At 37.3% G+C, this 21,998-nt stretch overlaps 1 long non-coding RNA gene across 1 annotated transcript in view; it reads right to left on the bottom strand.

Moving 5' to 3' along the window:
• LOC134492277 (uncharacterized) overlaps positions 1–5,954 on the bottom strand; it is a 40,463-nt gene extending 34,509 nt beyond the window's left edge. Inside the window, exon 1 of the long non-coding RNA XR_010067417.1 lies at positions 5,911–5,954. This is a non-coding gene — a long non-coding RNA (uncharacterized LOC134492277). The remainder of the gene's footprint in view (positions 1–5,910) is intronic.
• Between the last annotated feature and the right edge of the window lie 16,044 nt (positions 5,955–21,998).

Raw genomic sequence — 21,998 nt, 5'->3', positions numbered from 1 at the left:
TCAATGTATTATTGATAATCTTTTAAGAGAAACTGGAATGTCCAGTTCAGCTGGATAAAAAATTGGAAGTTTGTGAATCTGAATCATTCATCACATAGCCAAGGAGACCATAGGCAGTGATATCAAAGGCCACAATTCCTTTTATTTTAATTGTACAGCCACAAGAATGTATCTCATTCTTGTTTCCTAAAGAAAGAGAGCTTATTACAAATTTCCAGCAGTGTCCTAGGAGGTGTAATGAATGCCTATTCTAAAACACTCTCAGACTCATGAGCAGGAATTCAAAGATATCTGATTTATTAAAGAATAGTATGCAGGATCACAAAGAAAGCTGAGAATGATAAAAGCACGCCAAATGCAAACTAAAAACCCTCGGTGTAAACGAGATCCCTCCTCCCGTAGAATCTTCCCAGGCTCACAATCCCAGGTGCTCCTAATGGCTTCTGATGGTCCGCGGGAAAAGTCCTTGAGCAGAGCACATAACCCAAACACATTCCATTGAAATGAACATAGATACAGAGCTTGGCACAAGGTTTCACAGCAGCTCCCTCCCAAACAGAAATGCGCGTCAGCGCCATGGCATGTGAAACGTTACAATGTACAGTGCACATTGAAACAGTGAACATGACAGGAGGAAAGAAGAGATTTAAGCAGGTGAATAAAAGAAAGTTAACTTCCCCCCACACAATAAGCAGTGTTTTCAAATTTCAGAAGGGAGATACATAATATTATTCAAAACAATAGGTGCAAGGTGCTTATTTATTTATTTTTCAAATTTCTATCACCGGCCATCTCCCCCAAAAGGGGATTCTGGGTGGTTTACAATAAAATCAGAATTAAAACATACAAATTACAATATAATTTATATTGTGTTGCTCTTTTTAATCCACCACACTCAAATGCACAACTTTTGAAGTCCTCTTCTCTTCCCATTTTAACACCAGCCGAGTCTCTTCCTTAGTTTTGCTGAGTACACATAAAAGGGCAGAGTCATGCTCACAGTCCCATCTCCTGGAGACATGCAGGTATAGCCCATGACAAACTTGGCACCAAAAATCCCAGTGGAGGGGTGGGCACTATGGCAAAAGGATATTGGAACCTTACTCCCTGTAGATTGTGGTGGGGTGGGGTGTTTCTAGCCTGATTTTTTTCTGTGTCTCAGCACCACTGCTGTAACAGGCAAAGTCAGCACTGTGGCTTTATCAGCTACACTTTTGGGACACTAGAAAAACATTTGAAGACCTGGTCCTGGTTCTATATAGTTACTGCTCCAGACTTGGTTACTCAGCCTTCCCAACCTGGAAACCTCAAGATGCATGGGCCACATGTCACATAATGCTTAGACAACACACCCAAGAGCTGGGATGAAGGGAACTTCGTAGGATGACGATATGCTAAATAGGTTTGCCATGCCTTGTTTTGCAATGCCACACCTTGTCTTAGGCCCTCTGTTCTGCTCTTAGGCCACATCTTCTGTTTCTGATTCTGCTAAGCCTTGACACTCATCCAGTCCAAATTCTATATGCACAGATTCTGTACAAGTATATACTGTGTCTATGTACATCTGTATGAAGTGAACCTAGTAGGCAAGAACAAGCAGGAAACCTTCCAAGTGTGTGGGTTGTCTTAAAGCTGTCAATGCATCTGTGCTGAGAGTTAGCTTTAGTTTAATTTGGTTAGACATTTTGGTGGTAAACGTGATGAAATTAGAGAGGAAGGAGAAATTGTATTCTAAAACTGCTTATATTCTATATCTCTTATGCCTCTTTGGTATTTCTATATAGAGTTATTTATAATAATGATAATATCCTGCATGCCTTTTAATATATATCTATATATGTAAGTAACTTTATTTGGTCAATGACCAGCATAAAACAATAGCAAAACAAAAACAGTAAAACAATGGGGCAAATTGAAAGAACCAATACAAAGCAGAGAATACCAGATCCGTGTGAGCTGTTGAACAACATTTAGATATGCCGTAGTATATCGATATAATATTGTATAATAAAGCAAATTATTCTTTAGGTTAAGACTAAAACTCAGAGCTAAAACTAATATTGGGCCTGTCAACAAAGAGGGGGAAGAATTATTACTGTGTTGTTGGGCAGAGAATCAGAGCAGTTTTAATTAGAGAGAGTTCAACCTAAAACACAGTTGATGGCAGTAATAGCGATAAAAAATAAAAAAAGAGGAGATTTTTCTGTGTGTTTGCCCTTATCCCAATCCACTGACTATCTGTTGCAAAGTTTAATTGCTGCCACACAGAATTTAACTAAATTATATGTAATGATTGGCTTCCTGTCAGACAAGAGAAAATCCACAAGCAGGCTTTCATTTTGACCTATGTAGTGGAGTAGCAAGGGAGAGATGAGACTTTGTTGAATGTTCTGATAATAGGGACAGCAGAGCAGTATATATGTGTAGTTTCAATGGCTCCTGTATGGCAGGGACAAGTTCTTTGACACATGGGGATTTTAGCAAATCTCCCATTAAGCACAGAAGAAGGAAGCATTTCAAGCTTAGCTCTGAAAAAAGCTCTTTGTTCGCAGGAGAAATTAGGGTCATTAGATATCTGCCCGATTGCCATCTAGGATGCATTATGTGGTTTCTGATGTGCACTAATGTGGCTGAAATCATCCTGATATTCCACCATCTCTAGAGCATTTCTATCCATACATTTGATTGCATATTCACATATATTTTATGCTTTCTACCTGCTATGTCAATGATGCTCATATCTTGTAGAACTTACAACCCAATATAGTTGTAGTCCTCTATATGATTAAAGATCAACAGGTCCTTGTTAATATACTTTTACAATGTGTGACCTAGTTTGATGTCCTTGGAAATTGCCGAGGACTTGGGAATGTGCCTTGTGGGCCCTTTCTCTCTTTTCTTCTGCAGTTGTGGTGAAGGAGGCAGTTTGCAAGCTTGCTAGAATAACAGTAAGACACTGACACTCTCTGTAAACAAGGATGCTACCTTTGCCTTTGTTGCCTCTTGCATTGTGAGAACATTTCTGGCCTTATCACCCATTCTTGTGTTACTTATAAGTAATTTCTTTGTTTCATTGTACTGTTCATGTGTGCTGTACTTTGATCAACCCCCATATAAGTTTTGTGCAATCCTGAGATGCTTGCTCTTGGCCTTCCCCTTGTGCAAGAGACCAGTGACTCACTGTAAATTGCTAGCTTTGCTAAATAAAAATATTGTTTAATTCCTGTTCAGTTGTTTGGCATTTTTGGGTGAATTTGGATTCACAACATGGATTTCACAGTATCTGTGATGCAGATGTTTATACTACAGGAATGGACATTGAAAAGAGAGGGCAATGTCATATGTGATGTCAATGAGTAAGCCTTCTTGGAACAGCTTGTGTTCTGACTCACATGCTGATAAACATCCTTACTGTAATGCCTGAAGGTTATTGTGGTTTACAGCTAGTTCCAACTTGCATGCAATTTGGCGGAGATGTAACTTAGATCATACTTAATGCTGAAAATGGAACAGCATCATCTCTGGCCAGCAACTTTCTCTAGATCTCAGTACCAGCTGCCAGATTAAACAAATCTTGTAATATTTGTGCAGCTTTGCCCTGAATCCGGTTCCGTGAGATATTGGACATTTCTCCTGCCTCAAGTGGAGAAGTAGGAGGCATGCTGCTCCTCTTTTAACAGTAAAGGTTTAAATGTGGTTTTTAACAATTTTCAATGTTGAGAACCTCTTGTGCCTAGGTGACACAAATATTTCAGCTTTTAAGTTCTTTTTTAAAATAATTTTATTAAAAGTTTTAAAAAAGAAGATAAAAACTAATACAAACTAATATAGAGTAAGAAAGAAATCAAGGAGAAAGCTAAAAGTGCAAGAAAGGATAAAAAGTAAAAGAAAAATAGAAAAGAAAGAAAAAAGATACAAAGAAGTGGCTTCCGATCTTCTTTACAGCAGTTATAAGTACAGTTATAAATGTACCTCTTTCTCTAAAGTACAATATGTCTCTCTTCTTTCTAATCTATCCTGTCTAATCATCAAAACCATAAATCACAAGTTCATTTTTTTCTGTTTTCTGCAAAGAATCCATAAGTGTTTCCAGTCAGCAATAAATGTAGATATTCTCTTTTCTCTGGTCAAAGAAGTCAATCTGGCCATCTCAGTGAGTTCCATCATCTTCAGCAACCATTCCTCCATTGTAGGTATTGCTGAATCTCTCCATATTTGTGCATACAATAATCTCTCTGCAGTTATCATATACAAAAACTAAGTTTCATGACTTTTTCCCAACTGTTTGTCCATCAGTCCCAAAAGAAGTATCTCTGGTCTCAATTGTATATTAATCTTTAAAATCCTCTGAATCAGCGTATGTATTTGAATCCAACATTTTCTAGCTTTTTTATATGTCCACCAAGCATGATAAAATATCCCTTCTTGTTCACATTTCCAACATGTATTTGAAGTGCCTTTATACATTCTAGATAATTTCTCTGGTGACATATACCAACAGTACATCATTTTATAAAAATTCTCTTTAAGATTACAACATAGTGTAAATTTCAGTCCTTTCAACCACATATTTTCCCATTGTTCCATCTGTATATTATAACCAAAATTTTTAGTCCCCTTAATCATACATCCTTTCACTTGTTCTTCTTCTGTTTCAAATTTCAATAGAAGTTCATATATTTTAGCAATTACATGTGCATCATTTGTACATAATTCCATTTCAAACTCAGTCTTACAATGTTCAAAACCATAAACTCTTTTGTCTATTTAAATCTTTCTAATAACTGTACATAAGAAAACCATTGGCAACTATGTCCCTTTGCCATCAGTTCTTCTCTTGATTTTATTTTGTATTCCCTTTGACGAAATTCTAGTATCTCAAGATAAGTTAGCGATTTGTATTTGCCCATTATTTCTTATCTATAAAATGCTTCTTGCGCTGAGAGCCACAAAGGTGTTTTCGGATACAACCTGGATTTGCATCTATTCTGTATTCTCAATATTGCATGTCTAACATAATGATTTTTAAAATCTGCATTAACCTTGACTTTATCGTATCACAAATATCCATGCCAGCCAAATCTCAGGTCATGTTCTTCTAACTCCAAAAGCCTTCTATTTCTCACTTTTTCAACCAAACCAAACAGCAAGCTGCAAAATACAATCTCAAATCAGGTAAACCCAATCCTCCTCTTTCCTTTACATCCTGTAACGCCTTATATTTAACTTGTGTTTTTTCCTTTGCCATACAAATTTAGTATATCCTTTTGCCACTGTTTAAATGGTGCATCAGTTGTCAAAACACGTATTGTCTGAAACAAAAACATCATTCTAGGCAGGACATTCATTTTTACCACAGAAATTCTCCCCATCAATGAGAATTGTAGTTTCTCCCATCTTAACGTATCTTTTTAAACTTCATTCCATGTCTTAACATAATTGTTTTGAAATAACATACAATTCATGTTTGTCATAGTGATACCCAGATATTTTACTTTCTTCTCAATCTTAAAACCCATTTTACTCATCAATTCTGTCTGATCTTCTATTTTCATGTTTTTTGTTAACGTCTTCATCTTCTGTTTATTGATCTTAAAACCTGCTAATGCACCAAGTTCTTTTAGTTTTCCCATCAATCCTTTAAGGATCTTCCAGAAGCAACACCAAGTCATCTGCAAAAGCCCTTAAGTTATAACTTTCTTTTTAAACCTTTACTCCCACAGTCCTCTCATCTTGTCTTATAACTCTATTCAGTATTTCAAGAACCAAAATAAACAAGATAGGAGATAGTCCATTTCAGCTTTTAAGTTCTGTGGGATGCACAAATTAAAACAAAACAAACAAATAGCTGCTTGAACGTTTGTTATTCTGTATCTTGAAATTGCATTTCTTTCCTTTTTCTTGACTAACCTTTCTGTCGAGATTCTCCAGTCTCTGTCTAGGACTCCCTTCCCCAGGGCCGCAACTGGGGGGGCAACTGGGGCATGTGCCCTGGGCACTGCCCTGGTCGGGCACCAAAATGAGCACTGGTGGGCACCAAAATGGGCATGGAATCCATGTTTGCCCCGGGTGACACAGACCCTAGTTGCGGCCCTGCCCTTCACCTTCTGATCGAGATTTTTTAAAATAAGCTTTTAATGTTTTAAATTCTGTTACTGATGATTGTTACACTGTCTTACATTATAAGAGTTTATATTATTTATTTATGGTTATGCTTTCAATGTGGCGTATTGGTTTTTATTTTGCTTTTTGATACATATCTTCCATCTGTATTCCTTGTTTCTTCTCTGGTTTCTCTTCAGATCATGAAAATGTTTGCCCTTACTTTGTGTACCACTTAGTATTCTTTAGGGATAAGAGTTAAATATATTCCTTAATGGCTTAGTTGCCTCTCAACATACTGGCAGTTGTCTTCGCCTAAGGTTCAAACATTTTAGTTTCATTCTCCGTTATGAGTAGTATCATCGAGTATTTCAATTCTGAAACTAGAATAATATATATATTAAGATGGCAGAAATCTGCTTGAGATTTTGTGCAGGTACCACAATGCACCCACCCATTGCTATGAGGGTGAGCATTAGACTATTATGACAAGGTATGTGCTCTGTGGAACCCAGTCCACATGTAGGAATTGCAGAAACTAATGTATTAGTATCATCAGTCAGCTTTATCTGAAAAAGGGCCTGAGAATGGAAGCACAATTCCTTCACCCCTGAGCCATTTCTTTTTCCTGTTCCATCACAATATATAAAGAACAATAGCTTAATGCTCAGATTAACCGCTCCCCGCCTGCAATCCCCAAAGACCCACCAAACATCCTACCCCACCTCAACTGTCAACAGTTTCTGGGAAGAGGGAAGAGAGAGTGTCCCAGTCACCCAAATTCTCTTTAGAAGCTTGAAAGTGCGAATAATGCAGGCCTGCTGGATAGCTTCTCCTTCAAAACTCAGAGCAGCCATTGGAGTTCTCTTACAGTCCATGGCTAAGAAATTCCATTTAGACTAGAAGTACTGATTACCTCCTAGGGGGAAGAAGGGGCAGGAACATTCCTCAAGAATGCACCAATATTTGTTTTATGCTGGAGAAAGGAATCATCTGGGTTTCCTCTACAATGCCTTCACAGCCTGCTGGCTCTGATGTGTCTCCTGAAATGCTCTTTTGATTATTCTGAGTGGCACTTGAATTATGACAGCAGCATTTGTGGGGGGAGAAAGTGAGAGAGCATGTACAACAGCCACCCAGGGACAGGTTGAAATTGTCACTTCACTCCTTAATGGAGACAGGGGGTGTAATTAACAGCCAGTGTTGTGTGCAAATTTGTATTTCATGGCGAAGATGACTCATTTTGGCTTCAAGCACAAAGAAAAAGGAAATCAAAGTGTCTCCTTCATGCTAGGTAGGTTTGGTGCAATACAAATGCCTTCTGATAGAGAAATGAGTAAATTCAAGGGAAAAAATAGTAACAAAAATATTTCTAGAGTTCATTATGGGTAATGTCAAAAAAAGGAAAAGGAAAAAGGATGATATGCCAGCACTTTGATTTACATAGCTCTTAAGAATAGATGAATTCACTTATCATTTTGAGTAGAAATCAACAGCTGCAATGAAAAATATTGCATTTACTTCTTTCTTTAAAAAAATCACTTAAAAAAACAATGTTTCATTAGTCAAATAGTCTTTGCAAACAAAGTAGTCTCAATGGTTCTAACCAATCAGTTGGACTGATTAGGCTTTTTTGAGATTTAGCTGAGGATGCCTCTATGTCAAAGGCCCTGCTCCTTGTTCTTATCTGTCTGATAAGATGTTAACAACTACAAAGATATTAACAAAAGTAGACACCTCAACATCCTTGTAGAGGAGTTTCATACAGAAGGAAGGAAACATCGTGGAGTCCTTGGTGCTCTCTGAGCCTTGTTGTTTTCTTGCAGACGTTTCTTTGCCAGACTAGGCAACATCTTCAGTGCGAACAGGGAGTGGGCCTTGCTCTCAGTTTATATACAGTGGCTTGCCCTGCTTGTGTTGGTGGGGGTGTTGTTCTCTCCTTGGGAGTTCCTCGATTGGGCTGTTGTTTGCTGCTTGGTTGATTGCCTGAGTTAATAGTTCCTTGATAGGGTGTATTGTGGTGTTTGATGGTTCATCTGGTGTTAATCCTAGTGTTGATTTTTGCATATCTGGGTGTTGATTGCTGGCAAGGGAGTGTACTGGTCTTTTAGCTACAAATATTTGCTTCGATTGGAAGGAAACATCCTCTGAAGTAATCTGGAGTAAGAAAACTAAAAATGTTAAGATTAAACTGGATGTTGTGTTGAGTTCAGAAACTCACTGGAAGCCAATGCCATTTGATATACTTACATTTATATGTGTTCCATGTGAAAAAGGAGAATTTTGGAGAATAGATTTGAATTTAATCTCTAACATGGTGGCCAGGTCATTCTTTTCAAGAAGCAACAATTCTGCTGAACTGGTTTCTGTTGCTGGACCATGGGGACTACTTGCTACTATAGTATAACACTTCAGTTTTGGAACAAAATCATAATTGGAATTCTTTCATAGATAAATGGAATGTGAGAAATGTATCAACTCCATTTAATCCATTTAATCTCCATTGAGATAGATTTTTCTAAGGTATTCCAAGAACATTTCACAAGCCAGATACACCTGATCTTCAGAAGGAATATTCCCTACCAACTTTTATATCAATTAGATCCTTCATTAGCAAAATCATTTGACTTGTCTAGATGTGACTTTTATTTATCTTCATCCAGCCCATTACTAATCCCAGGGACCTGTTTAAAACATTGACCATCTAATTGAAAAGAACAGCTGGATCATACCATTGATACTTCATGCCAAACCTCTAGATAACTAGTACAGGGTATGTAGCTGGAATGTTTTAATATCCATATGATTATTCTAATGGGTAACACCATTTTCTAAGTTTTAACATGTCAAGACCATAATTAATATAGGGCATGCACTTAAGAAATACAAAACAGCTTTTTGCCAAATTGTGACTTTTATGGACAGCTTGTCTTAGAAAATGTTCACCAGAGGTGATTACAGGGGAAGAAAAATACTTTAAAAAGCAGTTTCTGTCATTCACATCAGCAGAATAGGAATGTAGAATACAGGATGTTTAGGTGATCTATCCATCTTTATGGTAAACATAAATAACACTGTAAGAAATAAATATATATAAACTTTAAATTTCAGGCACTTCTACACTGCCTCTATTTTTGCTCCTCAAACTCTGAGAAGCAGTTTGAAGGTGATCTGTAATTGTCTTCACTTCTGCCGACTTGAAAAGCTGCAAATGTGGAAAATCCCTGCACTGTCCCAAGCTGATGCTGTCTGTGCAGCAACAATTCCCTCCACTTGAGTTATTTATAAAAAATAATAAAGGTGGGATAAAAAAATTAAATAAATAAAAATAATAAATAAATAATACATAGTGTGGTGCTTTGCACAATAGTCCAGCCCTTTGCTTGTCCCAGATTATAGAGAATGGTTTGGTTTGTCCTCTTGAGTGGAAAGATTTGCAATTTTCTTAAATCAGCGTTTCTCTTAGACAGCCTGAAGGTCAGAATCCAGTACCTTAAAAAAATCCTGAAACCCTTTAATTTGCTGCACTTCCAATGACACTACAGCTGAGTTGGAAAACAGATCAGTTCAGTTCTTAGCACTGCTGATTTTGTGGGAACACAGACGTCCAAAACTCTTTTCAAATTGAAGTAGAAGTCCCCAGAAACTGATTTAGAACTGGGAAAGTGTGGCTTTCATATAAGTGAGAGTTAGTTCTCACACTGTCAGGAAAGATCATCTGTGTTACTTTATGATGCTGCAGCTTGGCTTTCCCTTGCTGCAGCGTCCAAAAAATAAAGAGGGATGGTAAATTAGGCTTTTGTTGCTTATTTGCCAATTTCCCTGTATTTGTCAGTTTCAATCCTCTCACTCTACAGGAGCCAAATAGTTGCACAATCATGCCAGAGTCTGCATCCTTCTCTCCACTGTATCCCCATATGTTTCTTTATTTCACATTATTTCAACTCGGGAGATAAAATTGGATGGCGGATTTTATACCAGCATTATTTTGTACTGACTCAAGGATGGGTGGAAAGCATTTTAACTCAGGAGTGGGAAAAGGCCCTATAATTTCCATGTAGATATAATGATAAATTATTCTTATAGATTATTCTATATAAAAGTAACACCTCCATGTAGAATCAAAGGCATGGTGAGAAAGGGAGTTGAAGTTACGATCTTTAGCCCTGCTGTTCATTTTTTATTTTTTTGGTGCCTTTGAGTCAGTGTTGACTAATGGTGACTGCTTGAACAAGTCCCTGCAGTTTTCTTGGTGAGATTTAAGAAGTGGTTGGCCATTGCCTCCTTCCTAGGGCTGAGAGAGAGTGACTGACCCAAGGTCACCCAGCTGGCTTTATGCCTCAGGTGGGATTAGAACTCAGTTTCTAGCCTGGTGCCTTAACACTACACCAAACTGGCTCTCATTGGCAATGTATTATATGAGCTGCTAGATTTACACTTGTACACCCAGATTAGATGGGCTTCAGAATGCATGATCGATCCTTCTATTTTTTTTGGCTGGGTACAGATCCCATACAGGGAACCTTTTTTTCACTCTTTTTCCAGCACAAAAACAAACAGCTATACAGCTCTTGTCTGATAACTGGGATTCCAAGCCTCAAAGATGAAAGCAGTAATGCATGTAATAACGTTAGATCAAGATGCTACAAGAAGTAGAGACTATGGCAAACAAAGGGAAATGATTTAGAGCAACATATTCATCTTTCAGTACATCATTTATTATCCTTGATGAGAAATGACAGCTGACAAAATTCTTCCATTAGAGAAGAATTTCACTCTCTGTCTTAAGTGAGAGCTACTCAGAGCCCCATTTGAGCTACTCAGAGCCTCATTCATTTGGAATTCCCTTGTCTTTTTTTTTTTCTCCTTAAGCATGATGCAGAATATCTGATGAGTTCTTTTTCCTGTGTTTATAACTGTCAACTGGCACTGCAACTCTAACAAATGGAAAGCAATTAGCAAAACCTCCATCCAATCACTGATCTAGCTAACTATATAAACTGCTAACCACTGTGGCCAAACTGTGGGGCCAGTGGTAGTGTTTCTGCTTCACAGGAATGACAATAAACCCATTTTCTGGTTTGATTAAAACAATTGCAGTCTGGGGGGTGGGGAAGCAAATGTTATAGCACTACCAGACATGGCTTCAAATCTGCTTGAGAAATGAATTCAACCCCTCAATTCATCAATCAACAGTATCAGTGAGTGCTTCCATTTTGTCAGTCCTTCCTCGTGTTGTGATGTCACCATAAAATCTCATCAACAGAGCAAAAGGCAGCCAAGACCTACTGCAACAGAAAATGCCCAGGAATGCCATTAACTGATTGCCAGAAAAAACATGATAACCTGGCTGTTCCATCAGACCTTGGGAGCAGGTAAGGCATGAGGTTGATCCTTCCTGCATCGGGTGTCTTTGTTGAACTGAGTTTTTGGCATTCCCTGGTTCATGAAGAGGGTATTGTTATTAATCTAGTGTTAAGTATTTTTACTGGTTTAATCCTTTTTTTTTACAGATGATACGTATGTAAGCCACTCAGAGCTGGCGATGATTGGATAGCATATAAGTCTGATTAAATAAACCCTAAATAAAGTCTACTTTCTGCAGTGATCTGAAGCCATGCCTGGTAATGCCCTTTGCTTCTCTCCTACTGATGAATTTAATACACTTTTACACAATTCCTACAGTGTAATTAGAGAAAAAGTAGTTGCCTTACATAATTTGGTCTTGACTTTATAAGAGTAGTTGAATTTTCCTTTATGGTGTGAACTAAAGAGGCACTGACAGAGTGCAATAAAGTGTTTTGGATTGGGCATGGACATGCTGTTGGCACCTTTTTAATTCAAAGAGGATTTTCCTAGGATTGCAAGGCTATTGTATGAGCAAAGGGAAAGGCTTCTTCAGCTTCTTTAAGGAGGTACTGACAGGTGCAGAGTACATGTCCATGTCTGCTCAGAAGCACTTTGTTTGCTTTAGATCATTCAGGTTCTCAGCTGACAAGAAATAATCATCTGCATGCAAATGTACACATATGTTTACTGTATGTTCCCAGCCATCACATGACTACTTTCATGAGTTACTAGTCCCTTCCTATCAACCTTAATTCTTTATCATGACCCCATTTGCATGGAGATATTCTTCCCAGCCTTCACAGGGATGGAGAAATTATTTCATCCCAAGGAGTGAATTGGGCAAGCATGTTGTGAGCTGTTGCCCAAGGTTATATGTGCCTCTTTGATAAGTTTGCCTGGTTACAAGCATGCATGTACTAAGCCTGTGCAAAGCAACTGAGATTTGCTTCAACAAAGAGATTCCAGCTGTGGAAGAAACACGATTCTTTTCATCAAAGTAAAGAAATTACACAATTCCCTTTGATGAAGTTATCTGTGCAACCTCTCAGCCTTTTCTGCCCCAGAATTTGGCTTTGAAGCTTTTTGCAATCCTAATATAGATCCCATTCACAAAGACCCAATATACTGTTTGCATGTAATAATATGTGCATGTTTGCATGTTTGTGTGTAGGTATGCATGTGTGTGCATACTTATAGACAATAATAATTTAATAATAATTTATTAAATTTATATGCCTCCTGACTCCCAGTGAATCTGGACAATAGGATGGGTACGTAGATTGTACAGGCACACAATCTCCATTGTATCTTCCTTAAACTACAGGAATGTGAACTACAATTCATATGCAGCTCTATTTTATATGTATTCCCATCATACCCTTTTCTCAGCTCAGGTGTTAAAAATGTTAGGAGTAGGATATTCCATCAAAATCTCAAAATGGCATCATTCAAAAACTAATTTTGGAAATGTTCCTTGGTTTTCGGATAAGCATGATAATACCCTATTTATTTGATTTCCACATATTCCAGGAAGCTTCAAAATGGGGAAAACATATTTAATTGGGATATGGGTATCATTGTTCCAAAGATTATAAAGCACTGTGAACAGAAGGAAAGGTGATCTGAAAAAGATAATACAGAGATTGCTCCAAGAACTAAAAAATAGAGCTTGAAACATGAAAGGAAGAAGAGGTCAAATACAGGATGAAAATGGATCTCTCGTTATGCTGTCAGTTCTCTGTTGTCATGAATGGCTTGATAGAACCAAGTTGATAAAGACACTTATGAATAAAGCTTCCCCAAATAAATGAGTGAAAAGCCCTGTCATAGTTTACTGTAGTAAGAACAAAATCAGGATAACAGTGCTAGAAGAGCAGAAAAAAAGTTTATAGAACAAAGAAAAATGGAGCTAAAATATTAAAGGAAGCATTAATGGGGTCCATAGACTAAATGAAAAAAGAGTGACATTATCCACACACATGCAGACACACAAACACACATGGGGAAAATATTGGGAGTATTACGAGCTTTATAAAGAATTGTTTTAAAAAGGTGTTGTTCTTAAGAAACTGCAACTAATCTAACTGACGTGTGGAAAGTCTTGTTTAAATTACAGTGCTTTTTAAGCTTCTATTCTTCCTTTTAACAAACTAGATGGTAGACACTGGGTTTGACCTCCTGACGTCCCTTCCCCCACCAATATAAAACTATTGCAAATCTTAACTTAATGCCATACTTTGTACCTTAATACCCATTGTGACCTAATTCTCAAGGATTTCTCTGGAGTATGTTAGCTTTGTATATCAAATATCTTTGTTTCATGTTTTTGAGATAAGCTTGACTTTTTTCTCCCATTTTTTTTTCTTTCTGAAAACTGACTATTGAGATAATAACAAAGTGTGTGCTGATAATATAAAAGCATAAACATGAAAACACAGCTAGAGATGAGCCTTTTTTTGTTGCTTCTATTCAGCAGAAGTTAGCTTCTCATTTAGGGAATTGTCTTAATTAAACCCTGTTTCACAAAAGAAAAGGCAATATTATACCATCTTAAATGGTGTTCCCTAAACCTTCCACAGATTAACTAGTTATCAAACAGCCATCCTGACCTTTGGAGCCTGGTGTTTTAAACCATATTAATTTCTTTGTTAGATTTATATGTTGCCTTAGAGACAATTTAGAGGGCAAAGTGGCTTATAACAGCAACCCTGTGAGGAGTGTTAGGTTGAGAGTGACTGCCCCAAAGTCACCCAGAGAACTTCCATGTCACAGGGTCTCCCCAGTTCCAGTCCAATGCCTTACCCACTGCACCATTACCTGCTCCTGGTTACCTGAATGTACAGTGAGATTAATAGTGAATTTAAGATGCAAAGACAAGATTATGAGAATCCATGATTGCATCTCTTATGGTTTTAAAATAGTAAGTTTAACTCTCTGTTGTGATTCAAAACAAAATGTGGTTTTGCTGGTTCAATTCTGTCTATGTAGCTATTTTTCATCCCAGGGAGACAAACTACAGTTTATTATACAGGTATCCTATGGGTACCAAGACTTCATCTCAGGTTCTTCTATAAGCCTTTCCCCACTATCAGGATATAATGTTATCCACAGTCCTCCCATTGATTGCCAATCATCTGTTTTTCTCCAAGTTAATGGGTAAAAAAAATCTAATAGTTTTTATACACCTTGAAGGCTGCCTTGAACTGTCTCTAGCTAAGGATGATTTAAATCTGTTTCACTCATGAGCTGGGGATGGGATGAAGGCAAAGTCATGGGGACATGGCATAAATTAGAGGTTGACAGGGCAGGTTTATGCCATGGTTAAATGTAAATGGGGATAGGGCCTCTCTGCGGTCAATAATTTGGGACAGCTATCATGTTGATTATCTACTACAATTCATATTAGTTTAGGCAGGGAGATGATTGAAGAGTATTGTGGGCAGAATTCCTTTTCTGTCTTGATATTTTATTAGTAGGTTCACAGCATCTCGAGGCTGACAGACACAGACCCTCAACAGACTCATTCTAGATAACTCAACACTGCCCAGAGTTCCTTTGGGTAGATAGGCAGCTACATAAGTTTGTTAAATAATTAAATACATACATACACACATACATACACACACACATATTCTCCCTGCCTTTAAAAAACAAAGTAACTTCAGGCTTGAGTACTTAAAAGATCACACTTCTGTATGAACCTGGTTGAAAGTTGGATTAATCATGTGAGGCTATATTACATGTTTCTGTATAGTGTTCATCCTAATTGTGGCACTCTTACTCTAGAGAATTAGAGTAGCTTTCCTTTTATTTTCTGTTAGATAGGAGTCAGTTGTAAGAGTAATATTTACCTAGTTGTTCATCAAGGCAAAAGACTACTTTCCATAATTTTTTATTGAAATAATTATAATCGCTCCCAATGAAACTATTGTGGTATACCATAGTTAGCTTCCCTCCTTCCTCTTCCTCTTCCTTGTCAGGAACATCACCATACTTGTCATCTTCTCAGTCAAGATGCTACAACGTTTTGGTCATTTGACTGATGGAAGTACATTCATTATGGACTACTCCATTCTAGAGAACGGCCTTTTTCTGAACAAGCTCTCTTTTTAATTCTGGCTACTGACTTTGATGCCATTTATTTGCTTTTGAAGCTAACCAATTAAGTCTATTCCAAGATCTGTTTCCTTTCCTTTGTTTCTTTTTGTAAAGGTTATCTTGAATCTGAAATGGTACCTATCACTGTTTCTCCATAGCCATGACTAACTGAACTTTAAGTGAAAGTTACTCGATTTTTCAGCTGTATCTAAGCAGATGGTGTCCAGTCCATTGCTTATTACTTCACAATACAGTACCATCTCTGAATGTAAATGTATATATAGAACAGCAATGGGCACTTCCCCATATGATCTCTGGATCAGTTCAAAAGCACCTCCAGACCCCTATGCTAATCTACTGTTGTATCAGTTTCCCAGTTAACAGAGCAGTTAAAGTAAGATTTTTTAAAAAATATAACTTTATTAAGTTTAAGACAAAGATAAAAACAACAAAAAAGCAAAAAAAAACCTACAAAAAGAAAAAAAAACTAAAAAAAATTGTGAAACACAAAAAGAATTTTGAAAATTACATAAAGAAGTGACTTCTGACTTTCAACAGCAAGAATATAGAGCAATTTCCATAATCAATCCCTTACTCTATATCAAACCAAGATCACGTTATTTCTATAAATCCTTCTGTTAGCACATATAGAAATCACTAATGTACTGCTCTTTCCCCTTGTATATAAAAAGTATATATATTTATATAAAAACTTCTAAATCAACTTCCCTCCCCCCAAAAACAAGATTTATTTAAATATTTCCTTCCTACCACTATTCTATATATTTCTGTCCACTATAATAAAAATCAAATTATAAAAACATATAAATTGTCTACTTATAGTTAATAATACAACAATCTTAATCCTATTAAACCTAAAAAAACCAAGCAATTTATTATTATACCTTATAGATACCTTATAGATCTTACAAATCAAACAAACCTTAAAAGAAGTCCAGTAAATCTTAATTCAAATCATTAAAGAGAAATGAAATCATAATAACCTCATTAACAATCTAATTACACATTCTTAATTTTTACCCCACTTGAAAATATACCAGGGCATTTGCATATCTTCCTATTACACATAAGGCATTTTTCTTACAGAAATCAAACAGCCCAACTGCCCCCCTTAAAAACTCAGACTTCTCAGCAAAAAAACACCCACAAAGCAGATTCTCTTCTCTCCCATAACATTCCCTCAGAAAGTCATAACAATTCCCCAGAAAAACAACTCTCCTTGTAATTTGCAGCTTAGACTGTCACTTTAACCCCTTCAGCACCAAAATACAATGCAATGCAATGCAATGCAATGCAATGCAATGCAATGCAATGCAATGCAATGCAATGCAATGCAATGCAATGCAATACAATACTTTATTGGCCAAGTATGATCAAACATACAAGGAATTTGACTTCGGTGGAAGAGCTCTCAACATATCTACACAACATCAAAAATAAACAATAATAAAGCAACAATGTTATTTACTAAAACCGTACAATCAAGAAAGAAAAAAAATGAAGGAAGTAACACTACAGCTATCAACCAACACACGCTCATATTTAAAAGGAGAATTTATGGACAGCATACTGCATCTGTTGTCCAACATATGTTCACATCCAACAGAGCATTACCAGTCACATCCCAGCAGTCATGTCTTACCATACATTGTCAATCATTATATCGTGCTACATTAATTAAGAGTTCAACAGAGCAATGGCATGAGGAAAAAAACTGTTTCGATATCTAGATGTTTTGACGGTACTCTGTAGTGCCGTCCTGATGGTAGAAGTTGAAATAGTTTATGTCCAGGATGTGAAGGGTCTTCTCTGCCCTCCTTTTGACCCTTGCAATATACAGGTCTTCTATAGAAGGCAGGTGGATTGCAATAATTCTTTCTGCAGACTTAACTATTCGTTGAAGTCTATTTGTCCTGCTTGGTGGCGGAACCAAACCAGACAGTTATAGAAGAACAGATAACAGATTCAATAATTCCTCTGTAGAACTGTACCAAAAGCTCCTGAGATAGATTAAACTTCCTAAGTTGATGCAGGAAGAACATCCTTTGTTGTGTCTTTTTGATGATAGTTCTGATGTTAAGTGTCCATTTCAGGTCTTGAAAAATTCTGGAGCCCAAGAACTTAAAGGACTCTACTACTAATACTGGGCTATCAAATATAGTAAGAAGAGGGGAGTTAAAAGGATTCTTTCTAAAATCCACAACCATCTCTACAGTTTTGAGCGTATTCAGTTTCAAGTTGTTATAACTACACCACAGGGCCAGTTGTTGTACCTCCCATCTATATGCTGACTCATTACCATTCTGAATGAGACCAATAACAGTTGTGTCATCTGCAAATTTTGAACTTTAACAGAAGAATCTTTTGAAATACAGTCATCGGTATAGAGGGAGAAAAGCAACGGGGAGAGCACACATCCCTGAGAGGCACCTGTGCTAATTGGCCAAATACTGGATATAGTTTTGCCTAACCTCACATGCTGTTTCCTATCTGTTATAAAACTGATTATCCACCTACAGGTAAGGTCAGGCACAGTAAGCTGGATCAGTTTGTTATAAAGAATTCCTGGAATAATAGTACTGAATGCTGAGCTAAAGTCCACAAAAAAAAAATGTAGTTTCACCTGGCAATACTTCAGTGTCACTGACAGCAGAAACATCTCCATCTTTGCCAAAATCTTCATCTTCCTCCATAACACCTCCAGATGACACACTTTAGAAATAATCTCTTCCCCAATGTCCTGAATATTCTGCAGAATAGCCTGACAGCAATCTGAAAAGATCTCTTTGAAGGTCTGCTTAAGCTCACAACAGAACTCTGAAAAAGCCTCCTTGAAATCCTCCATGTTTCAGGCAGTAAATTATGGTGCCCCTAGATACTTGACTTGCGCCAGTAGGAGTTAATGAGTTAATAAAAAGCTTCTGGATGAAATTGAACAAGAGAAAATGTACTACCAAGCAGGTCCCAGGGAAAGCGAACAGAAAGCTGAAGATTCAAAACAGCAAATCCAACGTGTAGGAAAATATTCAATCCTTTAAATTCAGTACAAAAATAGTAACAGGAAGGCAATTATTTATTCTCAGTTCTCCTTAATCTTTGAATGGGAAAACAAGCCAAAACTTTAAACAATTTAAAAAACTTAATCCAGAAATAACGATAAGCACCAAGAGATTCTGCTTCTTCTTACTAGAAAGCCTCTCTTAGGGTATGAAAACTTTATTTATTTATTTATTTAGAAATGGGGTGGCTCGACTTAATGTCCTTTAAGGCTACAAATGTGGCTTGGAAATGGTGATGTCGCTGCCTCCCGTTGTCTCTTACTGGATCGTCACAAACTGTTTGCGATTCTCTGGCTACAAGATGGCATTCAAGAGAGCAGATGGGGCGATTCTAAGCTTTTTCTTTATTCATGAAAAAGCTCTGGGCTCCAGAAAAAGCCTGCCTGTGCCCCCCAAAAAGTGCATGCTGTCAGCTCTGCCCGCAGAGCCTGCAGACACAGCTGCTCAGTCGGGCAAAGTCCCACTGGAAGCTCTCCAGTTAAACTAAGATCAAATACATTTTTTCCCCACTTCATATTGATATCTTCATCTAAAGAACCATACCCATTCTGGTGGGCTAAAATATGTTGCTAGTTCTATAACTTCCCAAGATCAGCAATTTGACATTTGACCCCTTACTCTGTTTGGCAATGCCACCTTCCTAGTCAAGGAGATGTAAATGTCTCAGTCCCTAAAGCTCTGCCCTCTTTTTCCCCAACATTTCCAGATAAAGCCAGTGAAAAGACACAAATTGCTGTTTTCATGGAAACCCTGGCAGCAAAAATTACCACAGATTATAGGAAAAAAAAATAACACCCACTTTTCTGAGATTCAGCCATAGCTGCCTTGTACATCAAAAAGCTAAAGCCTATGGGCTACTTTCCTGGAGGAATTAGCAGGACTACATAAAACTGAGAAGTCTCTTAAAGTATAAAGGCTGTGAAGGTCCAAGAAAGAACGGGAAAAATTGTGGGTAATCCCATTTTAAGGTATTTTGTAGCAAAGATCCAAGCCATCGCCACACTCCAGCTATTCTCTAGATTGGTCCAAAAATGTACCAGGAAAAAGCAGGCATTTTTTTAGTTCTATTTCATTCTGGCAGGATAGCCTCATCCTCCCATCAGTGTGCTGGTAAAACAGTAACGAGGACAGGCTTGATATCATCTCATTATTCAGACTCAGAAAACAGACTAAAGACACAGGAAACATTTCTCATTGAAGGTAGGAATCTCCCGTGGTTTATGTATTTATAAATTGCTGGAAGAATAAAAGTGACCTTTAGAAGGAAGAAGAGACTCTGAGAAAGATGACAGAATTTGAAATGCTGATATAGAATCAAGACCATTTATTGGAACGCATTTATAAATTGTTATTGAAATATAATGTGGAGATGGAACAAATTAAAAATTACATGACAAAGTGGATGCAAAATTTCAAAGAAGTGATCACGGTGGAACAAAGGGAACAGCTATGGAAAAAAGGCAATAACATTTAAGCTACAATTTCAGGGAAAATTGGTAATAAAATGCTTTATAGATGATATTTTTAAAGTCACTAACACCATTCAAACAAACTGTTATCCAAATTACCCAAGTTTCAATTCTAAAACACTTTCTTTTCTATTTATATTTTATGCTGGTAATACTTGATGTTGTGATTTAATTTAATTTAGATTGTATATTTTAAACTGGATTATTAATCTTCCCCTGCTAAAATCATAAGGATCTGTTGTACTTTTTGTCATATTTGCTGTTCTCCAAAACAATTGTTGGAAGTATGACTCCAGTGGCATTGGCTCCTCAGCACCTCACAGCTTATGACCACAAGGGGTAGTAGTGTGTAAATACAGGTAGTCCCCGGTTAGCAACCTCAGTTGGTTCGGGCAAAATGTTTGCTAGGCGAACCACATGACACAGAGAGAGAGAGAGAGAGAGTGCAAAGATCACTGGTTGCTGCCATCTCATTTAGATAAATGAGTAAGCAGCAATACCAGTTTACTCTCACTCCAGTGTGCATTGTTGTCAGGCACAGAAATTCAACCATCATTGGTCAGAAAATGAGTTTTTGACTACTGTTGCTACCGTTCATTACTGTTGTATTTGTGAATGATTGCTATCTGAAGTGGTTGCTAAATGAGGAGTGGCTGTAGAAAGTTAAGGATTTGCTTGGGATCTGCTGTTTGTCACTCTTTGTTCTTTGCCTTTGAGATTGCTCATTTTAGGTTTTCTTCTGCCTTTGTTCCTAGGTGTGTGTATAGAGTTCTTGCTCTCACGAGTCTTCCCTTCATGTGGTGCTAGGCTTTGCCTATCTCCATCATATATTTCTTTTCCTTTCTCTCTGGTATAATTAAAAACCTGTACACTAGTTTTTGATCAGGTTAGATTTCTGTTTTTAGGCACTCATAAACAAGCAGAGACTTCTCCTACAGAAATTGCTTGAATATTTTGATTTGATGTGCTTTATGTACGCATTTCAATCATTTCAATTTTGGCCATTGTTTAAAGAACTTGTAGTGGATATGTATTTAAGAGGTAATCTCTAGTTTGAGCCATGTTCACGAGAGTATCAGATGGCAACATGGAGAACAGGAGTCAAAATGGACTTTAAAATAATAACCCCATACAGGGAGCAACAGAATGTATGAGGTGTGGTGGTGGTGGTGAATTCAGAAGCAGAGTATACAGATATGAAAGTAGAATTCAAAGGGTTGAAATTTTAGCAGTTCAGGGACTTCCGGTGGGAATGGCGTTTTGAACAGTGTCTCTTTGTGAATTAGCTTTTCAAGTAGACCTGGCAGCACAGCGTTTTAGGGCTTGGGCAGGATTCCTTGGAGCCCAGAAGTGTTCCCTGGATAAAAGAGAACCCTAGGAATTACCCCCTGTGTCCTCTGGACGGCTGGTCATAGCCAGAAAACCATAAACAGAGTTTATAGATCAAGCGGTGAGTGATCAGCTGGGAGGTGGGATTGTCATCCTTTCCCAAGCTGCACTGCACTAAACTGACCACCCAATTTCTTAATGCACCAATTTATTTGCTTTTTTTGTTTGTTTAAAAGAGGCTTTTTCCAATACAGTGATGAGATTTCTCTTGGTAACTTTTACATTATTTTTGAAACTTAACTGTTGAACATTTGAACTTGGTTTTGTATTTTACGTTTTGGGCAAAAAGAACTGAAAGCTGAACTATGGATCTATTTTATAGAAGCAAAGGACTATATATATATATATTGGATTTAATTGGTGGTATTTTTACTGTTTCCTTTTGGGATTTAACAAATCCATCCTATTGGAATTGGAACTTTCATGGCTATTGTGAGAAAGTGAGTGTTGTTGCTCTTTTCTTAACAAGTTAATTGGATACTTCCCATAAACACCTCTAGTGGCAAGACTT

This window comes from Candoia aspera, chromosome 2 (genome assembly GCF_035149785.1).
Source record: "Candoia aspera isolate rCanAsp1 chromosome 2, rCanAsp1.hap2, whole genome shotgun sequence".
NCBI lineage: Eukaryota > Metazoa > Chordata > Lepidosauria > Squamata > Boidae > Candoia > Candoia aspera.
The sequence above is the reverse complement of the archived record's forward strand: the minus strand, read 5'-3'. Positions and strand labels throughout refer to the sequence as shown.